Source organism: Tamandua tetradactyla, chromosome 16 (genome assembly GCF_023851605.1).
Source record: "Tamandua tetradactyla isolate mTamTet1 chromosome 16, mTamTet1.pri, whole genome shotgun sequence".
Classification (NCBI taxonomy): domain Eukaryota; kingdom Metazoa; phylum Chordata; class Mammalia; order Pilosa; family Myrmecophagidae; genus Tamandua; species Tamandua tetradactyla.
Window position 1 is genome coordinate 64,786,758 of NC_135342.1, and position 16,633 is coordinate 64,803,390.

Here is a 16,633-nt window from a genome sequence, read left to right on the forward strand (position 1 = left end):
TACAGCTGCATAATATTTCATCATATGTATATACCACATTTTGTTAATCACTCTTCTGTTGATGGGCACTTGGATTGTTTCCATCTTTTGGCGATTGTGAATAATGCTGCTATGGACATTGGTGGGCAAATCTCTGTTTGTGTCACTGCTTTCAGCTCTTCTGGGTATATACTGAGTAGTGGTATTGCTGGGTCATAGGGCAACTCAGGAATTGCCAGAGTCTCTTTCATAGTAGCTGTACCATTATACATATACATATACATACACATATACATATACATATACATATACATATACATATACATACACATATACATATACATACATTATACATGCACATACATTATTCCAATCAGCAGTACATAAGTGTCCCAATTTCTCCACATCCTCTCCAAAATTTATAGTTTCCTGTCTGTTTAATAGCATCTATTTTTTTTAAACTTTTTTTATTGTATAGAATAACATATATACAAAGCAAAGAAATAAAAAAGCAATAGTTTTCAAAGCACCCTTTAATAAGTAGTTTCAGGACAGATCCCAGAGTTTGTCATGGGCTACCATACGATCCTCTCATATATTTTTCCTTCTAGCAGCTCCAGAATATAGGAGGCTAGAAGGCTTCTTCTTTTTTTTTTTTCATCACAATCGATTTTTTTCTATTCTTTTTTTTGTGAAAAATAACATATATACAAAAAAGCAATAAATTTCAAAGCACTGCACCACAATTAGTTGTAGAACATATTTCAGAGTTTGACAAGGGTTACAATTCTGCAATTTTAGGTTTTTACTTTGAGCTGCTCTAAGATACTGGAGACTAAAAGAGATATCAATTTAATTATTCAGTATTCATATTCATTCGTTAAATCCCATCTGCATTGTATAACTCCACCATCACCTTTGATCTTTCCATCCCTCTCTTTAGGGGGTTTGGGCTATGGCCATTCTGAATTTTTCATATTGGAAGAGTCTGTCACATATGTGGTAAGGAGATGGAACTATTTGATGTTCTGGAGAAGCTGAGCCCTCTAGGTTTCAGGACTTATCTGGACCAGGGACCTATCTGGAGGTTGCAGGTTTCTGGAAAGTTACTTTAGTGAATGGAACCCTTGTGGAATCTTATATATTTCCCTAGGTGTTCTTTTAGATTGGCAAGAATGGTCCTGATTGGGGGTTGGCAGGTTATGATAGGTAGCAAGAGCTAACTGAAGCTTGCATAACAGCAACCTCCAGAATAGCCTTTCAACTCTATTTGAACTCTCTCTGCCACTGATACTTTATTAGTTACACTTCTTTTCCCGCTTTTGGTCAGGATGGAATTGTTGATCCCATGATACCAGGGCTGGATTAATCCCTGGGAGTCATCTCCCACATTGCCAGGGATACTTTCACCCCTGGATGCCATGTCCCACGTAGGCGGAGGGCAATGATTTCACTTGCAGTGTTGGGCTTAGAAAGAGTGAGGCCATATCTGAGCAACAATAGAGGTCCTCCAGAAGTAACTCTTAGGCATGCCTGTACCTAAGTGTACTTAGTACTTAGTACACTTAGAAAGCTTAGTGTAATCTAAGCTTTCCACTACCTACATAAGCTTCACAAGAGTAAGCCTCAGGATTGAGGGCATGGCCTATTGATTTGGGTGTCCCTAAAGTTTGACACAGTATCAGGGGATTCCCTGATGGTAAGGTTTAATAGTTCCATATTCTTTCTCCCATTCCTAAGGGACTTTGCCAGTACTTTCTGATGATCTAATAGCAGTCATTTTTATAGGTGTGAAGTGTTAACTCATTGTAGTCTTGATCTGTATTTCCCTTATAGCTAATGAAAACGAGCATCTCTTCAGGTGCTTTTAGGCCATCTGTATTTTCTCTTCAGAAAAATGTCTATTCATATCTTCACCCCATTTTACGGTTAGGTTGTTTGATCTTTTGTTGTTGAGTTGTATGATTTCTTTATGTATACAAGATATCAAACCTTTGGCTGATGTGTGATTTCCAAATATTTTCTCCCATTGAATTGGCTGCCTCTTCACCTTTTTGTAAAGGTCTTTTGAGACACAAAAATGTTTGATTTTGAGGAGTCCCCATTTATCTATTGTTTCTTTTGTTGCTTGTGCTTTGGGTGTAAAGTTTAGGAAGATCCCTCCTATTACTAGGTCTTAAAGATGTTTCTTTGCGTTTTCTTCTAGGAACTTAATGGTACTTGTTCTTATATTAAGGTGTTTGATCCCATTTTAGTTAATTTTGTATTGTGTGTAAGGTAAGGGTCCTCTTTCATTCTTCTAGCTATTGATATTCAAGTCTCCCATGTCCATTTATTGAAAAGACTGTTTTGTCCCAGGTCAGTGTATTTGGGGGCCTTGTTGAAGATCAGTTTACCATAGGTTTGGTAGTCTATTTCTGTGCTCTTGATTCAATTCCATCAGTCAAATACTTCTATCTTTTTACCTGTTCTGACCACTGTGGCTTTATAATGAGTTTTAAAATCAGGAAATGTTAATCCTCCCACTTTATTCTTCTTTTTAAGATGCTTTTAGATATTCAAGGTCTCTTCCCTTTCCAGATGAATTTCATAACTAGGTTTTTGAAGTCTTCAAAGTAGGTTATTGGAATTTTGATCAGTACTGTGTTGAATCTGTAGATCAATTTGGATAGAATTGACATCTTATCTACTTTTAATCATCCTACCGATGAGCATGGAATGTCTTTCCACCTATTTAGATCTTTGATTTCTTTTAGCAATGTCATGTAGTTCTGTGTGTAAGTCCTTTATATCCCTGCTTAAGTTCATACCTAGATACATGATTCTTTTATTTGCTCTTTTGAATGGAAGTTTTTCTTAACTGACTCCTCGGTTAGGTCATTAACTGCATATAGAAACATTATTGATTTTTTGCACATTAATTTTATAACCTGCCACCTTGCTAAATTTGTTTATTAGCTCAAATAAATTTATTATAGATTCCTCAGGATTTTCCAAATATAATATCATGTCATCTTCAAATAATGAAAGTTTTACTTCTTCCTTTCCAATTTGGATTCCTTCTTTTATTTCTTTTTCCTGTCTGACTGCTCTTGCTAGAACTTCTAGTGCAATGTCAAATAATAGTGGTGACATAGGGCATCCTTGACTCATTCCCAATCTTAGGGGGAAAGCTTTCTGTGTCTCACCATTGAGGATGATGCTGGCTATGGGTTTTTCTTATATGCCTTTTATCATATTGAGGAAGTTACCTTTGATTCCTACCTTTTGAAGTGTTTTAACAGAAAAGGATGTTGCATTTTGTTGAATGCTTTTTCAGCATCAGTTGAGATGGTCATATGACTTTTCCCTTTCAAATTATTAATGTGTTGTATTGCATTAACTGATTTTCTTGTGTTAAGCCATCCTTGCATTTCTGGCATAAGTCCCACTTAGTCCTGATGTATAACTCTTTTAATGTGCTGTTGGATTCAATTTGCTAATATTTTGTTGAGAATTTTTGTGTCAATGTTCATTAGGCAGATTGGTCTGTAGTTTTCCTTTCTTGACGCACTTTTTCCCGATTTTGGTATTAAGGTGATGTTAGCTTCATAAAATGAGTTAGGTAGTATTCCTTTTTCCTCGATTTTTAGGAAAAATTTAAACAGGATTGGTGTTAGTTCTTTTTAGAATGTTTGATCGAATTCCTTTGTGAAACCATCTGGCCCTGGGCTTTTCTTTGTAGGAAGATTTTTGATGACTGATTGAATCTCTTTACTTGAGACTGGTTTGTTGAAATCTTCTATTTCTTCTCAAGTCAGTGTAGCTTGTTTGTGTGCTTCCAGGAATTTGTCCATTTCATCTAAATTGTCTATTTTGTTGGCATATAGTTGTTCATAGTACACTTTTATAATTTTTTTTCTTCAGTGTCTGTTGTAACGACACCCCTCTCATTTCTGATTTTGTTTATTTGCGTCCTCTCTCTCTTTTTCTTTGTCAGCCTAGTGATCCACTGATATTATTGATTTTCTCAAAGAACCAACTTTAGGTTTTCTTGATTCTTTCTATTGTCCTTTTGTTCTTCCATTCATTTAGCTCTGCTTTAATCTTTGTTATTCCTCTTCTTCTATTTGCTGTGGGGTTAGTTTGCTGTTCTTTCTCAAGTTCCTCCATGTGAGCACATCCTTTGTCACATCCCATGAGTTCTGATATGTTGTATTCTCGTTTTCATTTGTCTCTAGATAGTACTGACTTCTCTAGCAATTTCTTCTTTGACCCACTCATTATTTAAGAGTGTGTTATTTTTTTCTTTAATGCTTTTTAAATTGTGAAATACTATATATATACTTATTTTAAAACAATAAATTTTTAGTACATTTTAATGAGTGGTTTAGAACAGGTTTTAAAGTTTCATATGGGTTATAGTACCACGATTTTTTGCTTTTTCTTCAAGCAGCTCCAAGACACTGGAGACCAAAAAAAAATCAATATAAGGATTCAGCAGTCATACTCATTTGCTTAATATTATCTTTTCTGTTATACTCCTCCTTCTCTCTTTTTTCAAAATATAAAATATATACAAGAATACAAAAATAACCTATATACAAAAAGGCCGTAAATTTCTAAGCACATCACAACAATTAGTTGTCGAACAGATTTCAGAGTTTGGTATGGATTACAATTTCACAATTTTAGGTTTTTACTTCTAGTTATTCTAAGGTACTGGAGAATAAAAGAAATATCAATATAATGATTCAGCAATCATATTCATTAAACCCCACCTTTTCTGTACAACTCCACCATCACCTTTGCTCTTTCTCCCATGCCTTAAGAGTATTTGAGCTATGCCCATTCTAACTTTTTCATGTAGGAAGGGGCTGTTGATAATATGGGATAGGGGGATGGAACTAGTTGATGTTCTGGAGAGGTTGGCCCCTCTGCATTTCAGGACTTATCTGGTCCAGGCACCCATTTGGAGGTTGTAGGTTACTGGAAAGTTACCCTTGTGTGTGGGACCTTTGTAGAACCTTACATAATGCACTAGGTATTCTTTAGTATTGGCAGGAATGGTTTTGGTTGGGGATTGGCAAGTTATGATAGATAGCAATGTCTAACTGAAGCTTATGTAAGAGTGACCTCCAGAGTAGCTTCTCGGCTAGACTCTATCAGTGGCTGTCTACCTTATTTGTTATACTTCTTTTCCTGTTTTTGGTCAGGATGGCATTGTTGATTAAGAGTGTATCTCCATTTGTTTATGAAAATTCATTCTTTTGTGGTTATTGATTTCCAACTTCATTCCATTGTGATCAGAGAAAGTGCTTTGCATAATTTCAGTGTTTTTAAATTTATAAGACCTGTTTTGTGCCCCAGAATATGATCTATCCTGGAGAATGTTCCATGAGCACTAGGGGAGAATGTATATCTTGGTGTTGTGGGATGTAACAACCTATATATATCTATTAAATCTAATTCATTTATCAAATTGTTTAAGTTCTTTATTTCCTTGTTGATCCTTTGTGTGGTTGTCCTATCTATAGAGGAGAGTGTTGTATTGAAGTCGCCTACTGTTACTGTTGAAACATCAATTGCTCCTTTCAGTTTTGCCAATATCTGTCTCATGTACTTTGGAGATCCTTAATTGGGAGCATCAACATTTATAATTGTTATTTCTTCTTGGCGATTGTCCCTTTTACTAATATGTAGTGTAATTCTTTGTCTCTTATGATGTCTTTACATTTACAGTCTATTTTGTCTGATGTTAATATAGCTATTTCTGCTTTCTTTTGGTTACAGCTTGTGTGGAACATCTTTTCACTTTCAATCTATTTGTATCCTTGTGTCTAAAATGAGTCTTTTGTAAGCAGCATATAGCTGGATTATATTTCTGAATCCATTCTGCAAATACATATCTTTTAGTTTGTAAGTTTATTCTGTTAACTTTCAGTTATTACTGTAAAGGCCTTTCTTGAATCCACCATCTTATTCTTTGGATTTTATTTGTCAGATCTATACATTCTTTTTTCTTTTAAATTTTTTAGTAATTAAAAAAAATTACAAGAAAGAAACACAAACATTCTTAGTATATGCTCATTCCATTCTACATATATAATCAGTAATTCACGATATCATCACATAGTTGCATAATCATCATCATGATGATCATTTCTTAGAACATTTGCATCAATTCATAAAAAGAAATAAAAAGACAACAGAAAAATAAAACGAAAACAGAAAAAAATTTACATACCAAACCCTTACCCCTCCCTTTCATTATCACTAACATTTCAAACTAAATTTATTCTAACATTTGTTCCCCCTAGTGTTTATTTTTATTCCTTATGTTCTACTCGTCTGTTGACAAGATAGATAAAAGGAGCATCAGACACAAGGTTTTCACATAGCAAATTGTTTTTTTCTTGATGTTTTCAGGATTTTCTACTTCTCTTCAACATTTGACAGACTGATTAGTATGTGTCTTGGGGAAGGCCTATATGGATTTATTCTATTTGGAGTTCATTAGGCTTCTTTGATTTGCATACTTATGTCTTTTATAAAGGCTGGAAAGTTTTCCCCTATTATATCCTCCACTAATCTTCCTAGCCCTTTACTCTTCTCTTCTCCTTCTGGGACACTGATGATGTGTGCTTTGTTTTGTCTATCATTTCCCTGAGATCCAGTTCAATTTTTTCCATCTTCTTTGTCATTTGTTCTTTTGTGTGTTTGAAATTAGTTGTCCTGTCCTCTAGTTCCCTTATTCTCTCTTCTGCCTCTTTAAATCTGCTGTTGTGTGTGTCTAATATGTTTTTGAATTGATCTACAGCATCTTTAATATCTATAAGATCTGCTATTTTTGTATTTATTCTTTTAAATTCCTTTTTATGCTCTTCTAATGTCCTCTTTGTCTCCTTTATACCATTAGCCTTCCCACTGATTTCTTTGATTAGTTGTTTCGAAGTCTGTGTCTCCTCCGGTATTTTAATTTGCTCATTAAACTGGGCTATATCCGTCTGCATTTTCAAATGGTTAGTGATTTTCTGTTGTCTTTATGGCATGTAAATATCTTGATAGGGTTACTTTGGAAGTTGATTTCCTAATCTAAAGGTTTGTATTTGCCTGATGGGCATGGAGCAGGATGGAGGGTGTATGGAGGGGCAGAACAGTGCAGTGATGGGTTGCGGCACAGGTATATGCACAGGTCAGGGATGCTGCACTGGTGCCTGTGAGCGTCGGGTGTGGGTTGTGGGATTGTGGAGGTTTGGTGCAGGGGCTGTGGGGGCAGGGTGCAGCTGAGGCAGGCCTTGGAGTACAGGAGCAGGGTGCCACGCGGGGGACACAGAGGTAGGGTGTGGCAGGAGGCAGATGGGGGGACTGAGCAGATGTGCTGGGGCTGGTACATGGTCACAATTCAGGTGGGTGCATGGAACACATGGGTCATAGGTGTCAGGGTGTGGGGTACTGGGCACAGCAGTTGGGGCATGGGGGGGCAGGGTGCGGGTGTATCCTTACACAGGAAGATGGGGCCAGGAGGGCCAGGATGCAGAAGTGTGAGTGTGTGAGTGCATGCCCGGGTCATGGAGGTTGTGGGATGTGTGTCAGGGGTGGGTGATGTCATGTGGGCAGGGCCCTGGTGCTGGTACAGAGGTGCAGGGGGTGTTGGGGCATGGGTGCAGGCATATGCAGGCCAGGAGCTATGTGGCACAGATATGCATGAGAGCAACTTCCAGGTGTGGGAGATGGGTACTTGTGCTGGGGGGGTGGGGTTGGACAAAGGTGTACACACATGTGAGTCAAGGGACATGGAGCACAGGGGTCAAGAGGTCAGTGCATGGATATGTGGGTGCCCAGCAGTAAGGATATGGCTGCCAGAGTACTTGGGCCTGGGGGCAGGGCACTGGAGTGCCTGTGCCAAAGCTCAGGGGCAGCGGGGTGGGATTGCACCTGTGTGGGCTGAGGGCAGGTATGGCCTGGATGCATAGGACTATGCTCGCCCAGAGCTGAGGGGTGTGGCATGAGTGGGCATGTGTGCGTGCAGGGATCTGGTGGGGTCAGATGCTGATGTGTGCATGTGTAGAGCTCAGGGCCCACAGCGCAGGGTTGCATGACTGTATGGGCTGAGCACTGGTATGGCTCATGTAGGAAGGTGGGTGCCTGCAGCCCGGATGCTCAGGTATTGCCTAGAGGGGGCAGGGACGGGGAGGTGGGAGTTGAGTGGGTGGATGCAGGTACACAGGTCTTGAAAGGGGCAGGGTGACACTGCACTTGTGGGAGAGGTAGGTTGGGTTGGGACAGACTTGGGTACATACACAGGGTAGGGGTGTGGGGCAGGGATGCATGGGGAGGGGCGTTGGGGCGAGGGTACTTGGAGCATAGTGAAGGGGGGACAACTGACAGTTCAGTTGCATGGGGTGTGAGGAGAGTCGTGGGTCACCAGGCAGGGGCGTCGCTCATGTGGGTAGTGCATTCACGTAACACAGCGTGGCTTACTTCCTTATCGCCGTCTTCCTGTGCACTTCTGGAGGCTCCAGGCCTCTGTTTGGAAAGGGGTGTGCTAGGCTGTTTGCACTAGCTAGACGGTCTCCAGTTCTTTGTGTCTCAGTTCCTCGACTCTTTCAACCAGGGCCTCCCTATGTGGTGTAGAAGACCCTGCCAGGTCACTTACACCCTGGAATTGCTGTCCCGGTTGTTTCTCTGTCACTTCTCTAGCTGTTCCTTGGAGCAGGAGTGAACTCGACCTATCATATTCCACCATCTTCCAAGAACTCCCCTATAGATTTTTCAAGTTATGTTTTCTTGACTTAACACTCATCTAGTTACTACTAACAGTTAAAACCCCTTAACTGTTTTCAAGCATTTTGAAGAAAATGGTTCTGTCAGTTTTTGCTTGCTGCTCAAAAATTCTGTGGGAGAATAGAACCCTGGAGTGTCTTAGCCACCATCTTAGTCAACTGAAAGGTGTAGACTGACATTTTGTTATTAAAGTTGTACGTGAGGATTAGGCAGATTTCCACAATGTGTCACTGCCACTGTGTTTCATCCTCAACCTAGAACTCTTCTCTACTATTTTTTGGAAATTTCCTATCACTTACTTTTTTTTTTTTTTATTAATTAAAAAAAGAATTAACAAAACAATTAGAAATCATTCCATTCTACATGTACAATCAGTAATTCTTAATAACATCACATAGTTGCATATTCATCATTTCTTAGTACATTTGCATCGATTTAGAAAAAGAAATAAAAAGACAACAGAATAAGATTTAAAACAATAATAGAAAGAAAAAAAACAAAAAACAAAAAACCTATACCTCACATGCAGCTTCATTCAGTGTTTTAACATAATTGCATTACAATTGGGTAGTATTGTGCTGTCCATTTCTGAGTTTTTATATCCAGTCCCGTTGTACAGTCTGTATCCCTTCAGCTCCAATTACTCCTTCTCTTTTTTTTTTTTTAATTAACGGAAAAAAAGAAATTAACCCAACATTTAGAAATCATACCATTCTACAAATGCAATTAGTAATTCTTAACATCCTCACATAGATGCATGATCATCATTTCTTAGTACATTTGCATCAGTTTAGAAGAACTAGCAACATAACCGAAAAAGATATAGAATGTTAATATAGAGAAAAAAATAAAAGTAATAATAGTAAAATCAAAACAAAACAAAACAAAACAAAACAAAAACCTATAGCTCAGATGCAGCTTCATTCAGTGTTTTAACATGATTACTTTACAATTAGGTATTATTGTGCTGTCCATTTTTGAGTTTTTGTATCTAGTCCTGTTGCACAGTCTGTATCCCTTCAGCTCCAATTACCCATTATCTTACCCTGTTTCTAACTCCTGCTGGACTCTGTTACCAATGACATATTCCAAATTTATTCTCGAATGTCTGTTCACATCAGTGGGACCATACAGTATTTGTCCTTTAGTTTTTGGCTAGACTCACTCAGCATAATGTTCTCTAGGTCCATCCATGTTATTACATGCTTCATAAGTTTATCCTGTCTTAAAGCTGCATAGTATTCCATCGTATGTATATACCACAGTTTATTTAGCCACTCTTCTGTTGATGGAGATTTTGGCTGTTTCCATCTCTTTGCAATTGTAAATAACGCTGCTATAAACATTGGTGTGCAAATGTCCGTTTGTGTCTTTGCCATTAAGTCCTTTGAGTAGATACCCAGCAATGGTATTTCTGGGTCGTATGGCAATTCTATATTCAGCTTTTTGAGGAACCGCCAAACTGCCTTCCACAGTGGTTGCACCATTTGACATTCCCACCAACAGTGGATAAGTGTGCCTCTTTCTCCGCATCCTCTCCAGCACTTGTCATTTTCTGTTTTGTTGATAATGGCCATTCTGGTGGGTGTGAGATGATATCTCATTGTGGTTTTGATTTGCATTTCTCTAATGGCCAGGGACATTGAGCATCTTTTCATGTGCCTTTTGGCCATTTGTATTTCCTCTTCTGATAGGTGTCTGTTCAAGTCTTTTTCCCATTTTGTAATTGGGTTGGCTGTCTTTTTGTTGTTGAGATGAACAATCTCTTTATAAATTCTGGATACTAGACCTTTATCTGATATATCATTTCCAAATATTGTCTCCCATTGTGTAGGCTGTCTTTCTACTTTCTTGATGAAGTTCTTTGATGCACAAAAGTGTTTAATTTTGAGGAGCTCCCATTTATTTATTTCCTTCTTCAGTGTTCTTGCTTTAGGTTTAAGGTCCATAAAACCACCTCCAGTTGTAAGATCCATAAGATATCTCCCTACATTTTCTTCTAACTGTTTTATGGTCTTAGACCTAATGTTTAGATCTTTGATCCATTTTGAGTTAACTTTTGTATAGGGTGTGAGAGATGGGTCTTCTTTCATTCTTTTGCATATGGATATTCAGTTCTCTAGGCACCATTTATTGAAGAGACTGTTCTGTCCCAGGTGAGTTGGCTTGACTGCCTTATCAAAGATCAAATGTCCATAGATGAGAGGGTCTATATCTGAGCACTCTATTCGATTCCATTGGTCGATATATCTATCTTTATGCCAATACCATGCTGTTTTGACCACTGTGGCTTCATAATATGCCTTAAAGTCAGGCAGCGCGAGACCTCCAGCTTCGTTTTTTTTCCTCAAGATGTTTTTAGCAATTTGGGGCACCCTGCCCTTCCAGATAAATTTGCTTATTGGTTTTTCTATTTCTGAAAAATAAGTTGTTGGGATTTTGATTGGTATTGCATTGAATCTGTAAATCAATTTAGGTAGGATTGACATCTTAACTATATTTAGTCTTCCAATCCATGAACACAGTATGCCCTTCCATCTATTTAGGTCTTCTGTGATTTCTTTTAACAGTTTTTTGTAGTTTTCTTTATATAGGTTTTTTGTCTCTTTAGTTAAATTTATTCCTAGGTATTTTATTCTTTTAGTTGCAATTGTAAATGGGATTCGTTTCTTGATTTCCCCCTCAGCTTGTTCATTACTAGTGTATAGAAATGCTACAGATTTTTGAATGTTGATCTTGTAACCTGCTACTTTGCTGTACTCATTTATTAGCTCTAGTAGTTTTGTTGTGGATTTTTCCGGGTTTCACTTACTTTTTTAACATTTTTCCCAGATGAAGACCAATGAGAAAATTGTGAATTTCTTTCAGACTTTTCCTAAATAGCATTTAAACTACTGATACATTAAAATGTATCTATCATTGTAACATATTATTTAATGTGAAAAGAATTTCAATTACCATCTTCTACTTCTTTGAGGGCAGTGAGTACTTCACAGGCTTTTTTTTCAATTAGAAGCAGAGCCTATATTTTGTGACTAGTAAAGCAATCAATATTCATTCTAGTTATGACTTCCAGATTTTACAGAATTTTTGTCAATTTCCTAGTCATAATCCCTCTATTTAAACCTAAACACACATACTACCACTCTCAATTCTCCCTAATAATTTTTATTGTTATTTTCTTGATCTTTTCTTTAAATCAAACTTTTTTTTTACTTACAGGTGTCTGGATTTCTTGAATTCTTCTAAGACTCAAAGGAGAATAAATCAAAGAAGAATTCTTATGTTGGTATGTAAATACATCCCAGCTGGAATGCTTTAGAAGTTTTAGAATGTTTTTACTGACTTATCTAGGCAAAATTATTTGAAATGTGCGTGACATTAAAATACATCTCTTAAACTTTAGTGACTTTATTTCAAAAACTCCTATATATTTTTCTGACATTTTGGTTTGAGTACCATGGTTTTAATGCCCTCTGTGCAATACAATGTTGAAATCACTACTACTTAATTTTAGGTTCTATAAAATGAATATGTGTGCTTCTATTGGTATGTCAGCAAGAACAATTGGAAATTTCTAAAGAAGATGCTATCATTAGAAGTCATGAGCTTTGGTAATTTCGGTGGTTAGTTATACCTGGTCTCGGTGAGTACCATGTTCATGGCTCATAGCTGTGCTTCTTATTGAGAAAGAACATAGTTCTGGATCCCCATTGTTCTGGAAATGAATGAAGCATGATGATCAGAAATCCACAGAGTAGTAAAATCATATGAGGTTTGTTTGTCAAAATCCACTGGAGACTGTAGATGGTTTTGAGCAAATGGGCAAATGCACTCAGTAGAAAATTGTAGAATGTGTTTTCCCACATAAGGGAAAAAAAAGGAAGAGAAGGAGAATTGAGTGTCAAGACATGCTAGGGGAATAGCCACATTAACATTTGCTGTTCCTGAGCCTCTTTGCTATCCTCACAAGGCAGAAATGTTCACAGGTCACTCACAACCCTGCAACTGTGAGGGATCACTGTGGTGAATGCATCAAACATTCAAGCTTATAAAGTGTTGAGTAGGTCAGATGCTTGGCATCAAAAGTATTGATAAAATATTTTAGAAATCAGATCTGGCTCCCCTTAAAAGTAAACAACAATAAATCCTGATGGGGGGGGTTGCCTTATTACTTTCACCATTTTGTTTTCATTTATTCCAATTATTTAAAAAAATTAAATGTTTCTATGAGCACAAGCCAAGCTTGGACTATAGATTTTGAAAGTCAACGTGCTTGACCATGGATATTTGATCTGGTGCCCCTATCCTAATTATCAGGGTAATATCTGCTTAGATGGAACATTGACATTTATGTACTTTGGAACCCCAAATGCTTGAATTTTCCAGCAATGAGAGCATTGGGTGTTTCTCTTTGTGTGTGCTAATGGTATAGACTGATTTTGCAGAATCACTGCAGCAAGTTGTAAATGATGTATGAAATGAAAAATTCCTGTCCAGTGCACAGCGTGAATATATACAGTTCTATGCAATCACTGCAGTGCTGGGCTATTTGTTTTACTATTTCCTTCAGACATATAGTAATTTGAGGGGCTAAGTCTTCATATCCAGGTGCTTGTCTTTTAGCACAGGTTTCCTTTATATATATTTCCAATGGATTTCAGTGTTGGATATAAGTATATTTAAGTTAATAGAATACTGGATTTTTAGACAGTCTCACCTTTAAAAATATTTTTATAGAAACAGTATCAGTATATATTTGTTTTGAAACATCCAATGTTTACATTAGCATAAATCCTTGAAGGGTTTCTTTCCCTATGATTATATGGCATAGTTTTTTAAAAATTATGCTATCAATTTATTTGTAGCAATTTACCCCCTTCTACAATAATGTTTGTTTACTATATGCTGCCCAATTACATAAGTGTAGCACAATTATTCATTCCTATTATTGAATAGTGGATATTTATGTTGTTTCTAATTATGCTATTGTAAATAATTTCCTACATCTGTTCTGTAATGTTTATGGTTTTAGTATATATTTGGTAATGCCTACTTGCCTCTATTCTTCCTTTCAAAATTTTCTTGACTATTTGTATTGATTTGTCTAGGTTGGATTTTGATGATGGTTGGATTATATTTATAAATTGTCAGAGTAGAATTGTCATCTCCATATTATTAAGTCATTCCATTGGAGAACTGGAGTGCCTTTCCATGTATTGGTAGCTTTTCTTACATGGATTCATTCTTGTATTCTAAAAATAAACTTCCCTGTCATGATAATACTTTATTTTAGATTTCTGCATATGCTGTATAAATTATATCTATATAGTGTTCTTTTTGTACCACTTTTGTCAATTTTTTTTTAACAAGGGTAATAATAGCCTTATAATATTAACTTACTTACCCTACCTGCCCTCTATCCTTACCTGCCCTCTCCCCTCCCCACCTACACATGCTCTGGACCAGTTTGAATAGTTTGGAGTGACCTGACCTCTCTTTTTTAAGAAGTGATAGGATTAGTGTCTGTGTCAGGTTCATTCTGGGGGGAGAAGTTCTTTGAAACCTTTCATTTTCTCTCTAGATCTGTTCAGGTTATGTCTTATTTTTTATTGGATCAAGTTTGATAATTTATGTTTTCCTATTGAAATATCACTTCATCTAGAGTTTAAGTTTTTAGCATAGATTCAAATACAATATATTGTGACAATTTTAAAAAATAAATTTTTATATATCTTTTATTAAATCACTTTCCTCATGTTTAATATGAGATACCTTTTCTTTAATTAGCATTGCCAGAGGTAATTTTGAAGAATCAGCTCTTGAATTTTCTTACTACTTCCATGGTTGTTTTTTTTTTTTTTTTAATTTTCTTACTATCTTCTTGAGTTGTAGTCCTGTTTTATTTATATGTTTTTGTTTACTAATAAAAATATTAAAAACTATGAATTTTCCTATGATTTCCAATTTAGCTACATCACATTACTTTTAATATGTTGGTTTCTTATTTCATTCATTGTTTAATAACCTGAAGTGGGATTTTAGTATTCTCTTTGATCCCAAATTCTTATAGAACGATGATTTTAAATTTGAAAATGGTTGAAGTTTAAGGCTTCATGTGTTATTATTATATTTCTAGTTTTACTTAATGGCCTTCAGAAATGTACCTATTATGACTCTTATTTGAATTTTATTGATGTTGTCCTTATGGGTAACATATGATCATCTTTGGGAAGGAGTCCATGGGCACTGGAAATTATGATTATTTTCTATAGGGTAGAGAATGTAATCTTACAAATTATATCATTCGTAAATGAACAAAAAAGTTCATTTTTTCTCTGACAGACTGTGAGGAATTCTCGTCTTCTATTAATTTGTTCCTATTATTCTTTAACTCTTATTTATATAGAGAGATATTTGCTTTCTGTAAGTTGGTATTGAATTATTTGACACAAAAACATTGTGTGTTTTTATTGAATTATGGTCTTAATATAAATTTTCTGTATCTAACTTAATGTGTTTTGCCTTGAACTTTTCTTTGTGTAACATAATATTAAAATTCTATTTTCTTTAATTGTATCTCCTTAACATATCTTTATACTTTTTGTATTCATTTGTCTTAGGTACTTCACTTCTAAACAATATGTGATTGGAATTTATTTTATGACTCACGTTTCTACTATTTGTCTTGTAACAGGGCAGTTTGAACCATTTGCATATATTGTTACAAACAAAATATTAGCCCTACTTCTTTCATTATGTTTTCTTTTTTATTCTTTTTTTGTTTTCATTTCTTCTCTGTCTTTGGGCATATAGACTATACCACGTTCTTTGTTAGTATTTTATAAAGTATATACTTGAAATTAAATTTTGTTATAATTTTTCAAAAGTATTACTTAATCTGTATATCTTTAATATCAAATTTAAGGGCAAACAGCATTTTTAGATTTCTATTAAAATGGAAGAATTTGTCACACTCCATTGCACCCTTCCTCCCCACCTCTCCCCACACACACTTCTGTTCTCTCCCAGCCTTACATATTGGTCTTTATTATTATAATCTTAGATTTAGAAATAGTTTTATTTTATAAAATAATATCTGCATAACATATGCCTTATCTTTCAGCAATAATGTTTATACTTTCTATTTAGCTCCTAAAAGAAATTTTCTTAAATTGTTTAGTTATTCTGTTTAACTGGCTTCACTATTCCCAACTAAGTCATTAGTTGGGAATTAGAAAGTCATCTTTCTTTTTTTGAACTATTAATTTTGCTTAATTACTCAGTTAGTTTGAGTATGGCTTTCAAAAACTTTTCAAGAAGATGTACTAATGATATATTTTCTTAATCCACACATTTGAGAGTGTATTTTTCTATTTTTTGTTTAGGTATACAAGTCTCGGGTTGCACCATTTCCTCAAAATTCTGTCATTTTTGTTATATTGATTTCCACATCAAAAAAGAAGTTTGAAGCAAGACTGATTTTTTTTCCATCATGGACAATTGCTGTGTTTGTGTGTGCATGTGTGTGTTCATGTGACTATATTGCAGCTGTGTTTCCATGTCTGAATGTTTGTGAAACTTTCTTCATTCTTATAACTCAAAAAGTTTGAGAGGATGTTCCTAGATATGAGTTTGCCTTGATAACAACCATCTTTATCATCTGTATTCACCAGAATTGTTTTTCAATTGATGAATATTTTCATCTATTGCAGCTTAAATTATTACTTTCATTCTATATATCATCTTGATCTTCTTTTTTAGGAACCCTGCTGATCTAGAAATTGAAACTTAAGTTCCTTGAAGGCAGGAATCATATCAATTTTATTCAGTGCTTTATACCTTGGTATGTAGGTATGAACTTAGCATATTTTAGGCCTTCAGTCAG

At 35.8% G+C, this 16,633-nt stretch overlaps 1 protein-coding gene across 1 annotated transcript in view; it reads left to right on the forward strand.

The window, feature by feature from the left end:
- The window catches only part of ZFHX3 (zinc finger homeobox 3), a 1,060,470-nt gene that overhangs the window by 251,982 nt on the left and 791,855 nt on the right, over positions 1 to 16,633 (forward strand). The window contains exon 3 of the mRNA XM_077132887.1: positions 11,968 to 12,034. The gene's annotated coding sequence lies outside the window, so the exon portion shown is untranslated. The remainder of the gene's footprint in view (positions 1 to 11,967; positions 12,035 to 16,633) is intronic.